Here is a 21,539-nt window from a genome sequence, read left to right on the forward strand (position 1 = left end):
AAACTAAACTGTTACCTTTCTGGATCCATCAGCATACCCCTTTTTTTGTATCTGGCTCTTTCATTATGTGAAATCTGTTAACCACGTGATATCCTAAAAGAAGACATGTCACTTAGAACTAATATATAGCATTTCATGTATTTGCATGCAGAGGCTTCTCTGTCATTCAGGGTCCATGGCCTGTGGAAATGTGCCAGTAGTATACTACCACTGCCTGACATGGAAGTTATGGGGGCATTCAAGAACTGTGGCCAGTCTTCTCATTCTCAGCTTATCTAAAATGCTTGAACAATATCATAACTTGAACTGTGTATTTTTATGTAATAACCTAAGTGATTGGCAGTATGCCTGCAGCTGTCTGAAAGAGGTCTATGTGGGAATTCTGTATGCCACAAAGAGTAAAAGATGAATTATTTATGTATTTAGTACACATAACTTGGTAATTTATGTCTCACATCTGCAAAATTGTAATTTTGGGACAAGGTACATCAGTACATCACCAGTCTTGTGACATTCTGATTGTGTTTTTCTTTTTTTTCCTCAGAGGCAGCATTTTTTAGAATGGGCAGGGTACCTCTACAGGTTCTAACCTGTCAAGGTTACAAAGATTACAGAGTAGTACATTTTGACCACTGCTGTTTTCCTTAATTATATCTGGCCTACTTAAAACTGAACTTACTTCAGCACATCCTTTAGCAATAATGCAGACTGTACAGTTGTTCTTCATTTGAACATTGTTGCTGTATGCCTTACTTATCAGACGTATCGTGCCAAAGATACTGTACCCCAGGCCAGTCTACAAAAGCTTAGGCATTTTCCTGTTGCTCCATACATCCAATCTGTGGCCTTTGCACATGATTGCATGCTGGTATGTAAAGGATGTATAGGCACAAAAATTCATAACGTTTTTGCTGCCAGTCTGTGAATGGAGACTTTGTGCCATAGTCTGTCAACCATATGGTCTGTTCCAGCTGCAGTTATTTTTTGGCAGCCAAATATGTCATTGGAGAACCATCCTGTTTATCTTGAAATTTAGAGAAAGTTGTACTTTTCATGTCAGCAAAGAAGATTAAATATTCTCAGTGCCTTTTCTGTTTAAATTCTGAACATAATTAGAGAGAGTGTTCCATCTGTCAGTCTTTTGTACCAAAGATTACCCATAGCCATCTAAGTTCCTTGAAAGTGACTTCAAGCACTAGTTCAGTAGGATAGCTTCTGAGTTGTTAGCTTCAGATGTCCCCCTTTAGTTCAAAAAGAAAAAAAAATAAAGTAGAGGTCAAATTACCTGAAAAATTAGCTTTTTTAGTCAGTTGGAGACAGACAGCTATGCTGAGGAACTTGATCAGCCCTCAGACCACCCAGTTATTGTATATGTTCCTGCTGTTGGAACCCATCAGGAGGCTAACATTGCACAGGGCTCCAGCCCAACACACTGACTGCACATCAGTAAGGCTGCAAAGGATTGAACACAGGAATGGTTAAGGACAGGCAAATTCAAACCAAAAGATGAAAGGTTAATATTGGCGGCCCAAGATAGTGGGCTACAAACACGTTGGTTTACAAAATGTATTGAACATGTGGGAGAAATAGACAAAAGCAGGTTTTGTAGAACGGAATTGGAAACAGTTGCATACCTCGTTGCTGGTTGTGACATACTAATGGCAGAAGGACTATACACTGAAAAGCATAATAATGTGACAAGACTGTTGCACTGAGGAGTGTGTAAACGTTATAGTATTGAAGTAGCTGAAAAACACTGGAAACATGAGCCACACAACATCATAGAAAATGAGGTCTGTATCATATGGCATCATCCATTACCAACAGTTCAAAAGATAGATGCGAGAAAACCAGATATAGTGGTCCATGAAGAGAAGACAAAAGTAGCATTTAATCATTGAAATTGCTACAGCCAGTGACTACAGTGTGTTGTATACAGAGAGACACAAAGTCATAAAATATCAGGATTTGCAGGCAGAAATGAGAGCATTGTGGAAGAAAGATGCCTGGACAGTTCCAATAGTAGTAGGAGCAATGGGTCTTATAAAAAAATTAATCTACAGTCATATTTAGATATGTTACCAATACATGTAACTCTATACAAATTGCAGAAGGAGTCATTACTGGGCACAGTACAGGTGCTGCGAAGAGCACTTCTGGCTAACATCAAAGACTGAAACAGTACTAGTCTCATGAACTTTAATTGTACTTTGATTTAGGAATGGGGTCCATTCCCATCATGGTAGTAGAAACCCAAAAGACTTGGAAAAATTAAAAAAGGGCGAAACAGTGTTGATTTTATCTGAGGGGCCTTTAGAAGTACTACATAGTAGTTGTTATTTGGATTGCTTATTTGTGTGTTTTTAATAAGCTGCAGTGGTGCAGCAGTAGCATTGTCACCTCACAGCAAGAGGTTCTCCCGTTCGATTCTCTGTGTGGAGTCTGCATGTCCTCCCCGCGGTCGAGTGGCATTCGAAAGACATGCATAGGGCATGCCATCGTTGAAGGTTGGGCGTTGAGCTGGCACCTTGGCACCGTAAAAATCTACTGCCAGTCATTAGCGGACCGGAGTGCCACTGTGGCGACCCCTAACCAGGAAAAGCCAAAAGAAGAACATTTGTGTGTTTTTTAATAAAGAAGATTCAACTTGAACTAGATTGTGCTTCTCTATTTTTATTAGTAGATTTATACTTTGGAAAGTTTTTAAAGAAAGTATTTCTACCGCCTGCTATTAGGTGAGATATTCGCAGTATGGCTTTTATTAGGTGCCTGAACTCTAGAGAATCTTAGATCTTCCACACAGAGAAGTTTCCTCATTATTTATCTGTTAAATTAGAGCTCGACTCCCTGGGCTTCCTTGAGAATGGGCTGTGCTCATTCAAACTTTCTAGGCCAACAAACAAACAAGATGTCTGTAATGATGACATCTGCCATTATTAACTTAATGTAGTCTTTACAGAGTTTTCACAAAAGTACTAATTCTGTAAGTGGCACTACAAAATGCTTAGGAAAACTTGTGTATCCTTGAAAACTGGGGATATTTGAGAGATACTTTGTGCAGTTTCATTTTAATCACTGTTTATGTATGTATGTTTTTTTATTATTTTAAGTCTCTTCTGTGGCTGCAGGTGATCATTCTCTCAGCTGTAGGACTGTTTTATATTTTTTATACTCAGATTTGCATTTCTTCTGGTTGTACATATCTTTGACTTAAGTAGTGCTACTAAATTCCTAACATTCTTTTAAGTATTTGCATTTGATTTACATAATGCCAGTATAATTCTTTTCTTCTTCAAGATGTGGATTCCTTTCATGCTTTCATAAACTGAAATGGCACTAAAATGGGACTCTTTATCATTGATGTTCATAGTTAGAGAATCAAATTAATTAACTAATGTACAAAGTTCTTAATAGCCACCACAGTACTCTTCAGACCTTTATATGATCACTCCAAAGAGATTAAGTTCCTCTTTGCTTTCATTCTGGTAGGAGCAGTGAATAAGTTTGCCTAATAGGAAAACAAAATCATTGCAGCTGCCGCAATGTACCTAATACTGTTCAAAGGTACTGATGGATACAGCAATGCATCTGTTTCATATTCCCTGTAAGGATACATCTGAATTGTTACATATCCTTCATAATCTCCGGTCCTGTCTACTAATCCATTTTCTAGTGACCATTTTCAAGAAGCCTGTACTCATTTACTGACTTACCTGTTGTCTATTTTTGATCCTTATGTATGAAGGACTGTGTTTCCAAAATGGTTTGACATATGACAGTTATCTATAAAATATCATTCTTGTGAACCTAGTATCAAATGCAAAATAGCAGCTTTTCAGTTTGATTTCTGTGACACAGCATTTTAAAAGGCTTGACAGTTTCACTTTTGTATGCAAAGATATAGGCTGGGATTTATAGATGAGAGCTGAGCACCTATTCAACACTGAATTTTGAGAGAGTTGCTCTGCAAAGAGCCACACAGTAATTGAATAATGACATTTGTGTAAGCAGAGGACCACATAATTAATGAGATGTGTAGTGTTAATAGGAGACACAGTGGTATACTAGTCCATGTGTGGAACAGTGCTACCATAGGAGGTGGGACTGATGTGACATATGTCACAACTAATGCAGGCTAGCTTGGCCACGCCAATCCACATTGAAGTATACAATGTAGTGCTGCATAGCTCCATCTAACAGAAGAAGCTTACTGATTACCTTAAGTTGGATAGAATGGTGTCAAGTCATTTACCTTAGTTGACACTCATTTAGAATTTCTTATATCCTAACAGATAATTTAGGCTGTCTCCCTAGTTTCTTATCCTTTCATGGCCTTTGTAAGGCTCTTATTAGGTTGAGTAGGAGTCGTGTCTGGGTGGCAAGGTGTCTTCTCCATTTTTATTTTTAAAAATGTAACTGTTTATTTAGGAGAGGCTGTCAAACTCATTTAGCAAACCTATTCCTTTGTAAGTTTTTGGCATGCAGAGTAGTGTATCGGGGTGTACTGCACAAAATGTTTCCTCTTTTGTTGTTTCATTTTTATTCGTTTTACAAAAAGCACAAGTGAGTAGTCACTCCAATGCTGTAGTAAACAAAAATGGTAACCAAAAAACAACACCAATCAATTATTATGTGATCATTATTTTATTTCTGAATGCTTTACTTAAACAATATTTTTATGATATAGTTAATAGTGTTATTTATGATTTACTTATTCGTAATGGGATTACGTGATTGAATCACATGATTTATGGTTTACACTTGTACAGAGGAAGTCATTTCTGGATAAAGGAGCTTAACAATAAATGCAGTTGGTTTATTTGTTTTACCCTGAACAACTGGTGGATGTCCAAGATTGTTTCTATCTTGCAAGCTCACAAAAATGTACAGATTCACTGTACTGTAGCAATAACTCACATTCAGATAGGCATTATGCAGGATTTACTCACAGCGGGTATGGTTTGAAACCGAAATGATCAGGAAAAAGTCAGTAATGGCTAACTCCTGCATTACCCACAACTGAATGTGAATTATTGCTGTTATACAATGTCATTATTGAATAAAGACATTTCTCAATTTTCTTTTAATAATGTTTTTGTACAAATGGACTGTAATTTTCTTCTGCCTACTCTGTTGTCTAGCATACACGTGACTGATGTACTGCGCATGTGCAGGGCAAGTCTATGTCAATACTTGTGCAGTGCCTTAGTCTGAGTGTTTTTTTTTGCCACTTTTCTTTTAAGGGAATCAGGAGTATGCATAGGTGCAGTGCTTTGTTTGTACATTCCTGCTATCCTGTGCCTTTATTTTATTTAGATTTTTTTCATTATTGCATGGTATTCTGGTCTGTGAAGCAGTATTGTAGTACATAGGCAGGATAGTATATTTTAATTGCACTGGTTGAGTTTTGGGTCCCCGCTTAGTGGCATAGAGAATATGTTATATGTATCATTTATTTTTAGTAGTTATAGAAATTTGTTCTGGTGCTTGACCAGATATTTTGATGCTGGTAATGCTTGATTTACACTGAGTACTCTTATTATTGTGTCCAATCAGCATGCCACCTTTGAATGTTACTTAGGGTCCATTGTATAATTTATATTAATTAATTGATAGAAGAGGGAGAGTTGTTTATATGTTGCAAGGGTAACAAGTAGCACCTCTAAAACCAGCTTCATTAACAGTGGCCGTACAATATTTTATCATTGTAACTACAAAGAGAACTTATCATCACAAATTAGATGATAACTAGAAGAGTTATTGGTATGTAGAATTTATTACAATGAATCACAAATGACTTGGATAAAATTCTATGTAGGGGCAGACTCTATGGAATCAAAGAACATGATGATAATACTATCGGTGCCTTAAGTTCAGAGATCAAACTAGCTAAGTCACAAGTTAGTAATATTTATCAATTTGTGGCTTACAGTCTAATATTTGAATCTTTTAGTTTTAAAACTAGAAACCTCAGATTTGGTTACAGTCAGAAGCTGAAACATAGCATGCAGTTGGAAAGTAATGACATTTCATATCTGACTGACATGGAATGTAATAGCCTAGTAAAGCCTGAAAGAGATGTTATGGATGCCATATGTCAGGCAAAGTTTATCAACCTAAAACAAGAACAACCTTCTATGGACATAAGATTTTATTTTGTTAGACTTCTTTCTGCAATGGTAGCAAATAATACCATTACTGGTGAAGCCGCGCTGGTGCAGCGGTAGCATTGTCGCCTCACAGCAAGAGGTTCTCCCGTTCAATTCTCGGCTGGAGCGCCTTCTGTGTGGAGTCTGCATGTCATCCCCGCGGTCGAGTGGCATTCAGAAGACATGCATGAATGGGCATGCCTTCGTTGAAGGTTGGGCGTCGGGCTGGCACCTCGGCACTGTAAAAATCTACTGCGAATCATTAGCAGACCGGAGTTCCGCTATGGCACCCCCTAACCAGGAAAAACCGAAAGAAGAACAACTGGTGACTATCCAGAATGCCCTCTGCAGATGCCCAGTTAGCATGACAGTAATGCATGCTTAGTACAGAAGAGTGGAAGGGTAGGCAAACAATCTGAAAGTTTGAATACTGTTGACTCAGGCCACCAAGGAAAAGTGAAACATAGAGATCTGGCTAAATGTAAGCTATCAGATACTTGCTGTTTACCTGGAATCAGATCCAACTTTGTCTGTTAAAAACAACTCTTGATAACTGTCTCTAGTTTGCCAGTTCTCAAAACCATAGATATTTATAACTTAGTACAAGGTTGGTAACAACTAGACTTAACAAACGTGTACTAGTTCATTCTAATTTGAATGGTCTTTTATATAACCATCTTAACCAGATGAGCAGTCTGTATAAAAAATTATAATGTAGAAGATGTTCTTCATACCACATTGCTGCAGTCCTAACACTTGGGTAGTCCGCTGTCCCAGTCGGCCCGAATACCAAAGTATATGGCTGACGTCGGTCAAGGCGCATTAGTCTGACGTCAGGACGTCAGGGTACAAATGCGCATGACCGACGTCATATCCTCAGTCTTTTTTGCCGCATGGTCCGATGCAGAAGCAGTTTTGCAAGTGCAGGTTGGCGTTCTGAGATTTTCCAAAGTCGGAGTTTCAGACCGAATCCAAGTTGGCTAAGTACCCCGTTGGGGATTATTTTGGTTTTTCTTGCCTCAGTATTTTACCGGATGTCAGAAAAGTGAATAACTGTATTTCTTGTGGGAAACAGATACCTCATAGGGATTACCATACCTTGTGTATACCTTGCTTAGGGCCTGAGCACGACGTTGTTGGCTGTCGCTCTTGTGCTAGATTTAACAAACGCACTATAAAGAGAAGATTAGATTGTGCCAGGTTAGTTTTGGGAAGCGGTGTAATTATAAAATGCCGTCGTATGCTCCGACGCCCGCTTGGTCAAAAAAGTTCAAGGACAAAACAGCAAAGCCTAGGCTGGAAGAACCGTCCGTACCGGACGCCGGTTCTTTAGAGGGCTCGTGGAGCCAGGGGTTCAGCCAGACATTTCTTTGGAATCCCAGGGAGAGACTTTATTACTGCAAGATGTGACCTCTCAGGAGGTAGGCCAGGCGGAAGGGGCTTCTCAGGTAGCTGTTCTTCCCTCCCTTCCTAAGGTGGTTAGGCCCTCCTGCTGTTTCCAAGGCTTCTCCCAGGGGCAGGCCAGGTTTTGTTTCAGGAGTTACCCCTAGTTCTTCAGGGTCTGTACCTAAGAAGCATATGCTTAAGATGGCAGAAGATTTGATTACTATGATTAGAGGTTCTATGCCCCCTCCTGATAAGAGGCCTAGGGTGGAACCTGAGCTTGGGAGTTTTGAGCAGTGTTCGGATGCTTCTGAGTCTTCGGCTGAAGACTTGCAGGAGTATTCCCCTTACTCTGATTCTGATGTAGATGATTCTACTCCTTCTGCTTCTCCTCCTGAGGATTTTTCATTTTCAGAGACTCTTCATTCCATGAGGGAACATTTTAAATGGGAAGGTCAGGATTTCTCTGATTCCAGGAAAAGGCTTAGGGAATTTTTGTTTCTACCCCAGCATAGGCCTTTAGCTATACCTCCTGTTCTAGATGTGGTAGAGGATGTTTTTGCAGAGGCTTCTCTGAACCCTGACTCTTGGTGCCTGAAGCTCATAAGTATCTTTTTAAGAGTCCTAGGGCAGACCCAGAAACTGTTTCACAGGGGCCTAAAGGTGTTAAGGCTTCTGTTGTTAAAAATCCTGTTCCTCCAGATAAAGAGGCTAGGGCTTTGGATAGATGGGGAAAGAAAGTGTATACTTCTTCCACTTTGGCCATGAGAGCTTTGAATTGCCAGTTTCACATGTTGAAATACCAAAATTATCTCCTTTCACAATTAAAATCTAAGGTAGATGCTTTGGCGGAAGGTATTATGTGTAAAGAGTTGCAGGATTTAGTTCATGTTTCTGAACAGGTGGGTAAGCATTCTTTGCAATGTGGTTTTGATGCTGTGCAGGCCTCTTCGAGGGTGGCTGCCACTGGTTCGGTTCTTCGCAGGCACGCCTGGTTGAGGGATCAGAGTTTAGCTGAGCATGTGAAAACAAGGATTTTAGATGCTCCTTTACAATCTGATGTGTTGTTTGGTTCGCCTGTGGAAGCAGTTCTAAAGAAAATGGAAGACAAGGCTAAGTCTATGCAGACTGTTAAAGATTTTTTGCAGGTTCAGCCTCCGAAGTTTAGTAGAAATTGGCCTACTAAGGGGTGGACATATCCTGCTTATGATTCCCAGTCTAGGGGTAGGTCTAGACGTGGTAGAGGCAGAGCTCAAGGTTCTTTTAGGCCTAGAACAGGGAGTTCACCTGCTCAGTCTTCTGGTGAGGGCAGGGGTCAGTCCTTTCGTAAACAGACACAATGACCTGCCTTTTCAGCTGCCAGAATCTTCTCGTCTGGCAGCACCTTTGGGAGGAAGGTTGGCACTTTTCAAAGAAAACTGGAGTTTAATTACACAAGACAGATGGGTATTGGATATCATTCACCACGGTTACAGGTTTTATTTCCATACCTTGCCTCCTTTCAAAGGCATGCCAGACATTCCTCCTCAACAAAGGAAAGAGGCTCACAAGCAAATTTCTCTGTTGCTCCAAATAGGGGCCATTCAGCCGGTTCCTGTGCCAGAAAGGGGCCTAGGATTTTATTCTCGCCTGTTCCTAGTACCAAAAAGGGGAACACTTGGAGACCAATTTTGGATCTGTCTATCCTCAACACTTATCTGGACATTCCCAAGTTCAAAATGTTGACGTTACAACAGCTTTTACCTCTGCTGGACAAAGATCACTGGATGGTAACTTTGGATCTCAAGGAAGCTTACCTTCATGTTCCTATCAGACTAATTTGCAGGAAATATCTGCGTTTTCGAGCTGGGAATTCTCATTATCAGTTCTCTGCATTGCCCTTTGGCTTATCTACTGCGCCCAGAGTATTCACAAAGGTTCTGGCTCCAGTGATAGCTTTCTTCAGGCTAAAAGGAATACAAATCTATCCTTATTTGGACGATTGCCTGATTCTGGCTCAAGGAAGGGACGTGCTTCTTCAGCATTTGGAATATGTGATAGCAGTGCTAAGATGCCTAGGGTATTCTGTGAACGAAATAAAGTCCAGTCTAGTACCCTCTCAAGACATGTGCTTTCTGGGTGTGAGACTGAATACAGCAACCCAGATGGCCTTTTTAACCCCGGACAAACAAAAGAATCTTTCTCTTTACTTCCATCAACTATCTCATCAGTCCGGGCTGACTGCAAGGACAGTCCTTCAAGCCTTAGGGTTCATGGCATCTTGTATTCTGGTACTTCCCAATGCCAAACTGCATATGAGGAAGCTACAATGGTATCTCAAAATGTATGGACACAGCACTGCCAGGATTTGGACACTGTCATTCAAATAATACCTTGCATTCAAAAGGAATTTTTGTGGTGGGCTCAGGAATGTCACCTAAACAAGGGACTCTCTGTGACCCGGCCAGAGGCGAGTCAGATTCTAACGACAGATGCCTCAGACACAGCTTGGGGAGCTCATCTGAATGGAAAGTGGATACAAGACAAGTGGCCTGTCAGACTGCAGCATCTACATATCAACATGAAGGAGATGTTAGCAGTCCAGTTTGCATTACTGGCTTTCAAGGATTTACTTCTTCCAGGGCAGGTGTTGATTCTAACAGACAACACAACTGTCATGTGGTACATCAACAAACAAGGGGGAACACATTCTTATCCTCTATGCAGGCAAGCAATGATTTTGTGGGAGACTGCGTTAAGCTTGCAGCTGAATCTTCAAGCAAGGTTTCTGCCAGGAGCACAGTACTCCTTAGCAGATGTGTTAAGCAGGCAAATCATGGATCCCCACGAGTGGAAACTGGATCTTCATGTATTTCAGACATTGACAGTGTCATGGGGAACTCCAGACATAGATCTGTTCGCTTCTCCACTGAATCACCAGCTGCCAAAGTTTTGCACGAAAAGGTTTCATCACACAGCCTGGAAAGTGGATGCTCTTTCTTTCAGTTGGAAAAATCTTCATGTGTATGCCTTTCCACCTCTGCCTCTCCTCCCAAAGGTACTTCTAAAGGTCAGACAAGACAAGCCAAGGATGATTTTAATAGCTCCAGATTGGCCTCGGCAGCACTGGTACCCATTGCTGAGGAGTCTGGTAAGGAAGCCTCCATGGCCCTTACCTTTGATTCCACACCTATTGTCTCAGAAGGACGGGCATCTGCTCAATGTCAAACTTCACTCTCTTCATCTAACAGCTTGGCATATTCTGTTTTGAACCATAGCAGGTCTCAGCTTCCTCAACAAGTTTTGAATGTGATTATGGAAGCCAGAAGACCTAGTACAAGGAAAGTGTACGCAGGAAAATGGAAGAGATTTTTATTTTGGTGTGCAGCAAAGGATTTGGATGTTTCTGAGCCAAATTTGAGTGTGGCTCTTCAATATCTTACTGAGTTATTGGACAAAGGTTTGTCTTTCTCTTCCATTAAGATTCATGCTGCAGCAATTTCAGCTCACTATGATTGTGACCCACCATTGTTTTCTCATCCTTTGTTCAAGCAATTTCTTAGAGGGGCAAAGAATATAAGACCCCACGTGAGCTCCTACTCCTGCTTGGGACCTCAATTTTGTGTTGGAGAAACTCACTCTACAACCTTTTGAGCCTGCAGCTACTGCTGAATTGAAATATTTGTCATGGAAGACTGCTTTTTTGTTAGCCATTACATCTGCAAGAAGGGTGTCTGAATTGCAGGCCCTTATGGCGGTTGAGCCTTTCCTGATTTTTCATAAGGATAGGGTATCTTTACGTACTAATCCTTCCTTTATGCCTAAAGTGGTTTCTAGTGTGGCTTTAAACCAAACTATTCATTTGCCTACCTTTTATGCAGATCCCCAAAATAAGGGGGAAAAGATTTTGCACACTTTAGATGTACACAGGCAGTTGCGTTATTATTTAAGCAGGACTAAGGATTTTAGGCAGTCTCAGCAGTTGTTTGTTTCTTTTGCTTTGAGTTCTCAGGGCAAGCCTCATTCAAAACAAACTATTTCTAAGTGGATTGGGTTTTGCATTGCATTTTGTTATTCCCATCATGGCAAGGAGATTCCAGCTGGGATTAGGCCTCATTCCACTAGGGCTACTGCCACTTCAACAGCATTTCTAAGGGGGGTGGCAACTAAGGATATTTTGGAGGCAGCTACTTGGAGTTCAGTGCATACTTTCTCTAAGCATTACCACCTTCCTCTCTACTCTAAATCCAGGGCTGGTTTTGCCACGGCTATTTTGCAGGGCATGTTGTCAGCTCCTGCTTCCTTATGATTTGCCAGCCTCCCTTACCTCTGCTTTGGGATTCTACCCAAGTGTTAGGACTGCAGCAATGTGGTATGAAGAACATAGTACAGTTTTGTACCTACCATAAATGTAGATGTTCGAAGATCCACATTGCTGCAGTCCAATTTACCCTCCCTCCTTCCCCTCTGTGTTTAGGGGTGATTGTGTGGGTGAGGTTATACTCTTGTAGATTTGTATATATTGTATATATATTTGGTGCAGGAGTGTGTGGTGTTTTTTGGTTTTAGCCTTATCTTTTTAGGGTCTTCTGACATCTGGGGCAAGAAAAGACTGAGGATATGACGTCGGTCATGCGCATTTGTACCCTGACGTCCTGACGTCAGACTAATGCGCCTTGACCGACGTCAGCCATATACTTTGGTATTCGGGCCGACTGGGACAGCGGACTACCCAAGTGTTAGGACTGCAGCAATGTGGATCTTCGAACATCTACATTTATGGTAGGTACAAAACTGTACTTTATTTTTAGTTAAATTTGCTGCTACCCTGGCTATCAGACTGGATTTACAAAAGCACAGTTTAATAACTGTCTTTGACTATTTTGGATAGAAAACAGTCTGAAAGTTATAGCTGTGAGAATATGTTATAGATGATGATGTAGTGTTTTGGACATGTTACATTAGAGTTATAAGGTGAGGTTTTCATGGGATATATCAAAGTATGTGTTGATAATTTTTGGGAAAGGCAAGGTAAGAAAAATGCACAATTTAAAACAACTAAATGTAATTACACTGTAAAGGTATGCTGCACCGATGTGAGAACCCAGAGAAATAAGCAATTGCAGATTACGATCATGCAAAATGACTTCAGGATTATAGTAATAAGTGAAAATTGTGAGGCTTTTTATATACATTGTCTTGTCTTTACTAGCTCTGAATGTGTGTGGTTTGGAACCAAAGGTGATGGAATATTAATACTTAAGAATAATTCTTTTCATAGACATTTAGCATTTTTAGACCAGTATCCTGAAATTCTGACAAGTAGTTATTAAAAATGGTATAATATTTCCGACTTTAAATCTATTATTTATTCCAGAAGTGCTTACAAATTTTATGCAACATTCAAGAATTCTAGACCTTCTAAATGATATCTTGATTGACAGCACCACAACACTTTTTGGTAACTTTAACTACTCAAGTACTGATTGGGCAAGATTGCAAGCTACTTCCTTCCTAGCACCATCATTTTTATTGTTATGAAAAAATTGACAGAACTAGTTGAATTTCCTGCCAACGTTGAAAATAAACTTGACTTGACTTGGTTCTATCTAAGTTGAACAGTTTTATTAAGGTATATGGGACACTCTGATCATCATGAAGTCATGTTTTATTTCCTTTTTTAAAATCATTCTATCTGCTTCTAAAATATATGACTGTAAAGTATGGATTTTGAAGTTATTAGTATATTAATGGACTGCAATAATGTAAATGAGAGAAATGATGGAAGACAGTGCTGGGTTAGGCTTAAACATGACATGAATCAGTATAAAGGAGTATTAGAACCAAAAGTAAAAAAAAAAAGGCTAAGGAAATGCTGCCTTCCTAGTAAGGTAAAACACTGGAATCATTACTATAGAAAAATAAATGTGCATTCAGAACTCCTAGGAAATTTCCCACTAGTATATAGAGATTCTGCCGTTCGGTTCACAGCTAGTGTGCGGGGAGTGCCTTCTGTGTGGAGTCTGCATGTCCTCCCTGCGGGTCGAGTAGCATTCCGAAAGACATGCGTGAATGGGCATGCCTTCATTGAAGGTTGGGTGTCGAGCTGGCAACTCAGCACTGTGAAAATCTGCTGCCAATCATTAGCGGACTGGAGTTCCGCTGTGGCGACCCCTAACCGGGAAAAGCCAAAAGACAACAACGACAACAACATAAAAAGGAAGCTTAATGATGCATGCAGAAGAATCAGAAGAGTAATTCATTACTGTACATTCACATCTGAACATAATTTCATTGTCAGATCTAATAATTAAAGAGCTTTTTTGAGTATCTGAATTGCCAGATTAAAAAAAATGTTAATTTATTCAGCCTACTAGTGCATAATAAGGTAAAAGTGGAAAACACACTAGATATCACCAGTAATTTTAATGAATATTTTATTTTCAGTTTTTCTTGCCAAAGTAACTTTATCAGCATATTAAAGCCTATTCTTCCAAATACTGTGTTTCCCAGTATTACTAAAGAAAATGTAAAATTAAAGTTAAACATGCATGTAGTATGGATCCTGGCTGTTTAAAATGTCATGTAATATGTAGGAAAAGGGATATGCTGACTAATCTGTTGGTTTAAACTCTTTACAGTATTACTTGAAAATAGTACTGTTCCAGACAACTGGAAAATGTATGTTGTTCCTTTCCATAATGGTAGAAGCAATTCTCTTGCCTGAATTATGGGGCAAGTGTTTTAGATAATGTTTTGTGGATTTGTTAAAGTAAGATAGAAAATGTACCAAAACTGTTGGAGATTATGCAACATGTTCATAGTAGGAAAATCAACCCAAACAACTTTGGTTGACTGTAATGAGATACATATTGGATACGATTGTGCTTTTATCAGTTATCTTAATATAATGGACTTGGCTATGGCATTTGTCACTGTGCCACATCAGGGATTTAATGATAGCTTTAAAGCAGTCCTTGCATTAGTAGAAGGATTGATGTTTGCATAAGGAGAATAAACCAGGGTATTGGTATTTGGAGAACATTAAGACTTGATCTTGGTGAGCACAGGTGTTCCCAGTGTTCAGTCCTCGGACTGATTTTATTTTTTTCCTTCTTTCCTACATAATCCAAATGTTGGATCTCTGGATATGTCTGTGACCACAAATTAGGGAGATTATTGTCCAAAAAATACTTCCAACACAGGAAACACAAAAAAAACAAGAAAACACCAGAATGATAACCAAAACAATGGAGAAGTATTTAATGACAAAATAAATCAAATCAAACAGTAAGCACTTTTGTCAACATTGGATTTCTTCAGACTGAATAATCTGAAACAGTGTTTGCTCACTTATAAAACACTTTCAGTTAAAATACAAAAACGCATGATCATTGATTAATGATGCAACCCTTTTCTTTTAAGGAAAGCAAAAAATCTTCCCTATCATTTAACCCAGGTGGATGTCAGGCATTTAATTTTACCTGCCATTCATATTCATTCCACCCTAGCTCTTCTTCTGCATCTAGCTTCTTTTGGAAATTCAAAACTTCATCTAATACACAAAACTTGAAATTAACTTTGCATCCATTTTCTTTGTAATGTTTCCCTAGTGCATTCCTGTCATCTTTGATACTTACAGCATAATTGTGCTCATATATTCTTCTGTTTAACTCCAACATAAAAAGAATTGCATGACATACACAAAGCTAAATACACTATAAACATTGATTTACATGTATATTTCCCCATTAACTGTATATTATAGCCACTAACATTTAGCTCCTTCGCATCTGTTAATAAAAAATTACATTTGCAATTATGGCATTTATACATCCCTGGGTTTTTGCGCACACTTTTCGTGGAGGGTTTAATTTGCTTTGAAACACATTTTTAAAACTCCTATCCCTATTTTGCATAAAAGTTGGTGCACCCCCAATACTTTAACAATTTCTGAATTACATTTGAAAAGTTTCCAATTATTTGTGACAATGTTCTTTATAGCATTTGAATCCAAATTATTTGCTACTTGCAAAGATGTTTTAAAATCAAAATGTTCATGATTTTTTGCATCCAGAGTCCCATCTTTTCTTCTTTCATTTACTTTTCTGAAATTGTCCATAACTATTTCTGTAGGATATCCTCTGCTAATAAACTTTTTGCATAAAGCAGCTCTTTCTCTATTCAAAAAAATTCATCTGTGTCTGTCAAATCATGAACTCTTTTTAATTGTCCTTTTACAATATTGACTTTTGTCTTATTGGGGTGCATAGTGTCATAATGCAAATAAGAATTGTTTTGTATGTGTTTTTAATATATTGCAGTCATTAATCTTTCACCCTCTTTGTATACAGTCAGATCTAAAAAAAATCACTGCATTGCAGTCATAAACAGATGTGAAATTTAAAATAGAGCACACATTATTTAAATACTGCAAAAATTCACACAAAACTTTAACATCTCCTCTCCAAATTAAAAAAACATTGTCAATAAAATGCTTAAAAATACAATATTTTTCATAAACACACTTTGGAACACATTACATCTCTCCCATCCATGCATATACACATTGGCATAACTAGATGTCATTGCTGCACCCATTGCTACACCATTAACTTGATGATACATTTTGTCATTGAATTAAAAAAAAATGTAACTTAGAATCAAGTCCAACATTTCCATTAGTAAACCAACAGTGCTTAATGAGAATGTTTTGGATCTAATTAACTCTAATCTCACCATTTCTATCCCTTCATCATTGGACATTACAGTGTAGAATGACTTAATGTCAAGTGTAACAAGAACATCTTTTCTACCCTGGCATTTTTAATTTTAGCTTTAAAATCAAAGGAATCTTTTATATAAGAAGTACTAACCTCTACCACCTGTTGTAAGTGCTTGTCTACATAAATAGCCAATGCTTCTGTTTTATTCCCATTGCTGGCCACTATTGGTCTCATGGGTGGGTCATCAATATATTTGTGTATCTTGGGTAAACCAAACACATGAGTCATTCTAGGAGCTTCAATTAACAAAAAATGCCTAACATGTTCAGTTATGCATCCTGTTGCAAGCCACTCTTCTGTTTGGCCATCTATAATAGAAAATACTTTCTTTATTTCATTAAAAGTTGCTACTTTATAAAATGCTTCATCAGCTAACATCTCTTCCATTTTAGATACATATTGTTCTCTATTTAATATAACCAAAGCATTTCCTTTATCAGCTTTTGTTACCAAAATTTCCACATTTTTTAATAACTTTTCTAATGCTCTTTTTTTGATGGACATTCAGATTATAATACCTGTATTCCAGTTTTTTATCAAACAATTCAATAATTTGTTGTTCACATATCATAAGGAATAGTTCTAATTCCTTTCTTAGGGGTGGATTATAAATACTAGGGTTTTGGAAAACCTTCTGAACATCACTGTTATTAGAAAAATAAATTTGAAATTTAACTTCCTCACATAATCTCTCAGTGGATTTACAGTATCACATTTGTTTGCCCTTCTTGAAGGCACAAAATTCCATCCCTTTTTTAAAACATTACATAAATCGTCATTTATTGACAAATTAGAGACGTTTACAATGACAAAAGAAGTATCAGTAATACCTGATTCCTCTAACATCAAGTGTTCTTTTTCTTCTAGTTCTTTTTGGCATAATTGTTGTTCTGTGTTGTGGACTCTATTTCTGCCCAAGTCCTGCTTTGGTTTCTGTTCCGTTGATACATTCTCACTGGTTAATTCACTATTTCCCTCTGAAAAACCTTTTCTGGGTTTTCAGAATAATTCCCTATATTAGAAATGTTATTCATGAACCTGGCTTTATTTACTGAATTGGGTGCTTCATTTTTCTGAGCTATATGCTTAGATTTACACGCCATATTGTCTCTGGCTGCTACCTCTTCCTTCTCTGTTCTCCTTACTACAGCTAACAGTTTCTGTGACTTCCTGGACACACCTCCTTCTTCTGATTGGCTATGTTCATCTCCTCCCTCATAATCGGCTTTGTCTCTTAGAAACTTATTAGTTTTACGTTTCCTTAAAAAATCATTCTCTTTGTTAAGTTTGTCTTGGATTAAGACAACCTTAGAGTCAAAATTGTCTGCTGTCAGATTGTCTTTTAACGTAAAGAAAATGGACCTAATATTGCAATTTAATTCATCGATCTTTCTCATATTACGTTCACTAAGCATTTTCACATATTGTAAGCCCATTTTCTGATTTAAAGCACCCCAACTGTTTGGTAAAAAATCATTGCCTATCATCTTAACTGATATTCTCAACTCTTTAGGCAACCTTTAGGCAGAAGAAGAGCTAGGGTGGAAGGAATATGAATGGCAGGTAAAATTAAATGCCTGCCATCTACCTGGGTTAAATGATAGGGAAGATTTTATTGCTTTCCTTAAAAGGAAAGGGTTGCGTCATTAATCAATGGTCATGTGCTTTTGTATTTTAATTGAAAGTGTTTTATAAGTGCACAAACAATGTTTCACATTATTCAGTCTGAAGAAGTCCAGTGTTGACGAAAGCACTTACTGTTTGATGTGATTTATTTTGTCATTAAATATTTATCCATTTTTTTGGTTATCACTCTGGTGTTTTTCTTGAGATTCTTTACTGTGTTGTTATTTTTTGTCACCTCATGTAAAGGGAAAGCAGCAAATGGCCACATCAATTTGGTCTGAAACTTTATGTGAGTAAATGTAATGATTTTTTATCATGCAAGGGTAGATAATAAAGTTTGGTTAATTAATTATCTAACAGCAGAGGTTAAGAAGGTAAAAGGACTAGGAGTAATTGTTAATTGCAGATTGTCAGGGAAAATTAACTTGCTGTTATGGCTAGAGGTTTAAGACAGGTTAGTGTGTTATTCAGATCTATTGGCACCAGGGATACACTGTTATATTAAGTAACTTGATTCCACTTACCAAAGAGTACTGGCATGCAATTTCTTTTTTTTTTTTTTTTTGATCTTGAGTACGAGTAGGTTGCATGATCTTGGCCTTTAATTATAGACGAGTTAAATGTAAACTATGTTTGGCATATAAGCATTTAGAAATGAATCTCTCTGAACAATGTTATGATTGGAATTTTTTTTGTTGGGGGGGGCTAGAGGCTAGCATACAGTCAGAGGCAGAAGAGATAATTGTTATGTATATGTTTGTGTGTGCATATATTTCAGGTGGCATCTAACTGAGAAATCCAGCAGCCCAAAACAGATGATGAAACAATAAAGCCCAAGGAACGATTGATAAAAGCACAGTTTATTGCACACATTGTGCAATAAACTGTGTTTTATCGATCATTCCTTGGGCTTTATTGTTTCATCATCTGTTTTTGGCTGTTGGATTTCTTGGTTTTGGTCTGCCCAGCTGTTTTTTTCTCTATTTACTGGCATCTAACTGAGTTACACCATCTTAGTGTGATAGCATCAACAGACAGCAATGTCTAATCCTATGGCATTGATCTGACAAATTTCTTTCCCTTTGCAGGACCCTTAGTAGCACCTTTTCATGAGTCCCTTAGAAAACTTGGCATTCAAGTTTAATTGAAATTTACAGTTATTCCTCGCCATTAGAAAGTCATTAATCAGTTTAATGAGGGTTACTTCCTTGCTGTGCTTTAATCTAAAATTAGACTAACAGGGATCCCACAAGATCATTCACAGGAATCTTCCAACAAAAAGAAGGCTTAAGATGTGGCAATAATTTTTCACACAGTTAACATCCAGAGATGGATACTTGAAGATTAGGGTAATAAGGTCTCTGTTAATACAGTTGGAAAAGCTCCATTCCTTATTGAGGAGTAAGTGTGAAGAATAATTGATTCTAGCAAACTGAATCAAGAATGATCTTACTAATGTCACTAGACTACGATCCAATGGCCAAAGTCTAGACAAAGAGAGCCGAAACTACATGTGTGAGCTAATCATAGCTTGCGCAAAAGCATGCAGCTTCCTCAAACAGTTCAGAAGAAAAAATAAATGTACAGATACTCAAGTAGGTCAGACTGCACAGCCTGTCATTCACAAAGAAGTGTACACCCAGACAGTTTGATGCAGCAGAAATCTCTTCAGTCAAAAATGCAACTTTTTCCCAAGAGATCTTGTTCTGGTACAGAGTCTAATGTTTGTTCAAAACAAGCTTATCCTCAAGAAGGCATGACCTACCCCCTCTTTGTTCCATTCTCCACCTTGTCCTTTACATCAACTTCTGACTTTTTGTCAAACTGCTATTCCTGTTAAGCCATAATCCCAGGATGTTCTCTTGCTGGAGTGACCCGATCATAGCACCAATGACTACTTCAATTTGTGCTATCACTAGAGCATTTGGATCATCCTTAATGTCTGAAATAACATCCCTTAGATCCCTGCATTTGACCAGATCCACTTTCAAAGACTGGGACAGTAGAAGCCAGGCCTGATATGAACAATTGATGGTCTGGCCAAGAAACCGCTTCCTCTATCAAGACCAACCTGGAAGATTAAATCCACTAAGTGAATGATGTGTAAATCCTGCTTGATATGAATATGTTCTGGACAAGTATTGTATTTGTCACCCTGAAAAGATGTCATATACCCACAGTTAATAGAAATCAAGTACAGTATAGTACAAAAGAGTACCACTGTGAAATACCAGTACAACCCTGCATTTGAAATCTCTAAATAGAAGGCCATGTCTCAATATGTCCTTTCATATCATTGTTGCAGTATTCTTTACTAAAGATGACCCGCTGCCAAGTGTAGCCCAACATCCGACCAGAATATCAAAGCTGTAAGTTGTCAAGGACATTGTATATCACACGTATGCTCCCACCTCATGGTGTAAGGCATAAAGATGATGTACATGCCTCAGAACTTCTTTGCCACCAGTGTAAGTGCCATCTTTGATCACTGGTCTGAATTCTCCTTCATTTGTGCTGTTTACCAAGCCATTTTTTTTTATATGTGTCCCCCGCTGGGGTTTCTTCTTATCTTGTTTTCTGTCATTGCAAGTTTACATGTCTTTCAGAATGGGAAAATGTCAGTCCAGTAGATTCCCCATAAGGACCATCATGTTTATTTTGCTTGGGTATTTCTCACAACCATTGTACTGGATTTGTCACATGTTTGTCCCTATGACCCTTCATAGCCATCTCTCCTCCCTGTCTATTTACCTAGAAAACCAACTTCTTAAGTTGTTGGCACAGGGTGTGATGGTGGAATCATCTTGTCCTGAGAGTCAGCTGTCTGCCACGAAGAAGACAAAAAAAATGAGGTCAGAGTCAGCTGCTATACTGCTTCCCCCAGATGTCACTCTTGAGGCTGCTGAAAGCCCATAGGATCATCTGATTGTTCCGTCTGACTCCTCTTCCATGACCATCTCAGAGGCCAGCACGGATCTGACTTCTCACATGTCCTCAGAGGCTCTGCAGATATCCGTTGCAGATGTTGAGGGGGAACCTAGACTGAACATATCTAAAGGACTGAGGGGTGTTCTGCAGATTCTTGCTCAGGAGGAGATTCACACTACATTGATTGAGTGTCAGCAAGGGTCCAAACCTCCTAACGTCTTTTGGGCCTTGACATCCCTTTGAAACAGAAGCAGAAAATAAAATGTATTTCCTCTGCTCCTAAGGATCCCCGGTGTGAATGGCAGGGTTTTACAGAGGGATGTTTAATGCACTCATGGCCTTGAATCCCCCTGCAGGGAGTTGCTGTTCCTGCTCCTCCAGTTATATACTCATCTTAAGAGGCCTAGAGAATAGGACTCTTCTGAGGAATTGGGCTCTGAGGAAGAGTTATTGGCTTATTCCTCTCAAATTCCCTCTCCATTGGATTATGTTTCATAGGAGAACTCCTGTCTCTTCCGACAAACCTCCCAACTATTGCCTTCTACTAAATTGCTTCCTTCTGACAAGAACAGTAGGGCCAAGGAACAGCTGGGTAAGTAGGTGTATACTGCTGCTATACTGGCTTTTTGGGCTATTCATTTTCAGACCCATATGACCAGGTATATCTTAGCTCTTATTTCTCAGGCCT

At 38.6% G+C, this 21,539-nt stretch overlaps 1 protein-coding gene across 1 annotated transcript in view; it reads left to right on the plus strand.

Annotated features, from left to right (window-relative positions):
- RFT1 (RFT1 homolog) overlaps window positions 1-21,539 on the plus strand; it is an 871,244-nt gene that overhangs the window by 754,252 nt on the left and 95,453 nt on the right. The window lies entirely within an intron of this gene.

Source organism: Protopterus annectens, chromosome 7.part0, assembly GCF_019279795.1.
Source record: "Protopterus annectens isolate FY-2018-M chromosome 7.part0, PAN1.0, whole genome shotgun sequence".
NCBI classification, from domain to species: Eukaryota; Metazoa; Chordata; order Ceratodontiformes; family Protopteridae; genus Protopterus; species Protopterus annectens.